Source organism: Poecilia reticulata, linkage group LG5 (genome assembly GCF_000633615.1).
Source record: "Poecilia reticulata strain Guanapo linkage group LG5, Guppy_female_1.0+MT, whole genome shotgun sequence".
NCBI classification, from domain to species: domain Eukaryota; kingdom Metazoa; phylum Chordata; class Actinopteri; order Cyprinodontiformes; family Poeciliidae; genus Poecilia; species Poecilia reticulata.
In genome coordinates, this window is record NC_024335.1 from 22,698,294 (window position 1) to 22,701,822 (window position 3,529).

The 3,529-nt window shown below is 33.3% G+C and overlaps 1 long non-coding RNA gene across 1 annotated transcript; it reads left to right on the forward strand.

The window, feature by feature from the left end:
- Nucleotides 1-1,379: 1,379 nt before the first annotated feature.
- LOC103465127 (uncharacterized) lies at nt 1,380-1,774 on the forward strand. The gene is made up of 3 exons (XR_533755.1): nt 1,380-1,401; nt 1,511-1,549; nt 1,657-1,774. It is a non-coding gene; the product is annotated as an uncharacterized LOC103465127 (long non-coding RNA).
- Nucleotides 1,775-3,529: the final 1,755 nt, after the last annotated feature.

Consider the following 3,529-nt stretch of genomic DNA (forward strand, 5'->3'; position numbering starts at 1 on the left):
TGTTTCATCTTTCATTACAGATGTTGAACATAAAGACAGGATAACATCCCAGACTGTGGTCCCAGTTTTCCCAGAGTCCACTGGTAGGATCTGCCTCTGAACAACAGCTTTAAAACTTATTACATCARGATGTAACAACTTTATTTCTATAAATCTAAAAGTCACCTTTTTATAGTTGGAAACAAATTAAATAGTTGAGCTTCACAATGAGTACTATAAAAATATATAAATATACCATAAAAATAAAAAGAAACAATAAATATTAAAGACATACAGAACRACTTTTGTGTCCTGTAATATTTAAATATTACTTGATTATAAAKATATGAYTATTAATAAAATAAGTGCTGAACATGTTTCATCTCTTCATGCAGTGATGATGATCTGGAGGTTCATYGCAGTTGGAATTACATCTTTAGTCCTTTTTGGATTGACTCTGAAATGTTGTATAAGCAGAATGGGTAAGAATGGAAATATAACACTATATAGCACTAACTGTTCAATTTAAATACCTTGTTCAATACAAGTTACATCTATGTCTACTTAAATAATAACTACATTAAACAAATTCTTTGGCACAGTACAAAAAAATATTTCTGTTATTTGTCTTTTTATTCTAGGAAAACATTTTTCAAAAAGGTAAGAAAATATATTTTCTAAATATCGTTGCATAAATGTTGGCTGCCTTTTGAAAGTTAAAGATATCAGTGAAATGTTTTCTGTGTGCCTCTGCTTCTATTTTAAAAAGTAAATAATAGCTCCCTGCAGGAAGGTTTGAGYTTATTAAAGSTGTTCTTTCATCTTCTGTTATTATAGTTGTTAAAGAAAAATCTTGGACTATCAAAAGTTGGTTTTGGCAGATTAWATWAATACAAACACGTGAGATAGATTCATCTCTRTTTTGATCACAAGTGCAGAACATTTACGAAATCTGCCAGTCAAATCAGGACAGATCGTCTCAGTCAGTCTGTTCAATATTGTTCAGGGAAATTACAAAAAAAAAAAACTAAACAAAAGCTCCATCAGTGCCTCTAAGTGTAATAAATATATGGCTTGGTGTGCAAAAGTCATGAGAAGAAAACTTCCTCTGTTGAAAGTGAATGTGGCTTCACAGCTTATGTTAGCAAAGCTGCATCCGACTGAATCACAGTAAAAATGCTTGAGGTTTTTGTCAATGTGGCTTTTAAAAAAAACTAAACTCAACTTATCATTAGTATAAACAYGTCATAGCAAGTGTCAAGCCTGGTTGTGGAGAGGTGATGATTTGGGTTGATACTGCTGCTCTTTTTGTTGACTTTAGGTTGGATTCAAATAATTTACAGACATTTTTATGTCCATTTTATTAAAAACACAACAAATTAATTCTTGTCTGTTGCCACAGATCAAAAGCTGAAGATTCAGGTAAATAAAACAAAACGTTTGCTGCTCATCAAMAATAAATTGTATTTTAATGTCTTTACCAGACAGCAGTTCTATCAATGTGTGATTTTTCCTGTTGGTCATTTTCCAGAGGAGCAGATCCAGATGTCCAGTTTGAACAACAGAGATGGTTTGTTAAATATCTGCTTCTGCTAAAATGATGAATCACAGAGTTATTCTGTCTCAGTGGAGACTTTCCTCCTGCTTCTCTCAAACATCTTATTCAAACATTTACAGGCAGGATGTGATGATCCTGCAGCGCTGCTACCTGCTGCTGTAACTCTGGAAGCCGAGTTTGTCTCTGTGAATGAAGTGTAATGGTTACTGATTGGTAGTTTGGCCACTTGATGGCGCTGTTCTGCTGAAAAAGGTTGAAGCATGTTTCTGTAGAAACTGACATATTTGCTAAGGCAGGGGTGTCCAAAGTCSGTCCTTAAGGGCCGGCATCCTGCACATATTAGTTCTCTCCYTGGTGGTAGTAACAACMTTTTCAGCTTGTCAATGTTCCTTTTAGGCCTCTAATGAGCCATTACTTGATCCAGGTGTGTTAAACCAGGAGAGAACTAAAACATGCAGGATGCCGACCCTTAAGGACCAACTTTGGGCACCCCTGTGCTAAGGTATAAATAAATCACATGTTTTCCTAAGTATAAAAGTAACAATCTTAAAGTTTAAGAATATCAGCTTAATATGTCAGTTTGTAAAAATAAAACTGAACAAGAGTTTTAAAAATGTTTCTTTGTTTTCCCAGAGTGACGACTGAACAGCAGAAAGTGACTGTAAATTAAAGTYATGTGGAAGATTAGTTATTGTTTTTTCTTGTGTAATTTGTTAAAATTAGAGTAAAATGGTCTTTTTAAATGAATGTCCCTTTGAGGATACCATAACAGCATTTTAATAACAAAGCTGGTTGAATTCACTGCAAAGCATCAACCATCATTTTAGATGTTTTCATTAAAAAACAATATATGATCTGTTAAAAATGCCATGTAATGACATTGAATTTGTGTGTTACATCTTTATTTCATGAGTGTTTTTGAGGATTACATTTAGGAACCATTTCTACTGCCACCAGATGTGTTAAGAGAATAAATAATAGGAATAATTTTTATTTTAGTTTTTGACTTGAAAAAGTAACTCAGCCTTTTAGATGACATGTTTTATTGTGCTTATATGTTTGTGCTCCATAATTCTAAGGTACATTTTGTTACATTTTTTTAATGATTACTTACTTTGTTGAGTTTATTCCTTGTGAATCATGTTAGCAGTTTCAAATATTTTCCTATATAAATAAATGTTGCATTTGGTTTCATTCTGGTGTGTTTTATTCATGTTAGGCCAGTTTACAGGAACATTAGTACTGAGTTTATAGAGGAACTGACCCTTTGATTACCTCATCTGGTCTGATACATGCAATCAATTAAGCAACTGAGGAACATCTGAGAACAACCAAAGTATTTAGGAAATATGTCTTATTTGAATTTTATCTGGAGCAGAAATCTTACTCACTTTGTGTTTGAAGCTGATGTGAAGCAAGCAGACAATATTCTATCTGAAGGCTGGAAAGAGGTGAGTACAGCAACAAGTAATAAAAACATTAACATGTTACTGACAGCATCTGACTTTACCCAGTTCAAATAGTGACGGGTTCATATAAGACTGAGTCACGAAAAACAATGACAATAGTTTTATTGATGCATTTTCACTATTTTTAAATTTGTGATCTGAAACCTGAGTGTGAACAATGTTGAGAATAAATAATTCTGAGTTTTCCTCTGTCTGTTTTAGCAATTTGAATGCTTGTATATACATACATGCACACACATAGAGCACACGTTCAAAGCTAAGGTTAAAGGAAATGATAAACTAGGAAATGCTCTCTAAGGGCGTAGCTTTGATGGAGGCCAATAAAGAGAAACAAACTGTTGGGAGCCATTTTGCACTGCTAGCTCAAAAATATAGCATAAGAAATGGAGCAGCTGTATTTTGGTTTTCATAAATTGAATTCAACTCATTGACTTTTCTTCAACCTCAAACATCAAGAACCTAATGGAGAAAGAATAATTCTCCTAACAACAGATTTAGTAGGAAATGACAATTTGAGCCATGA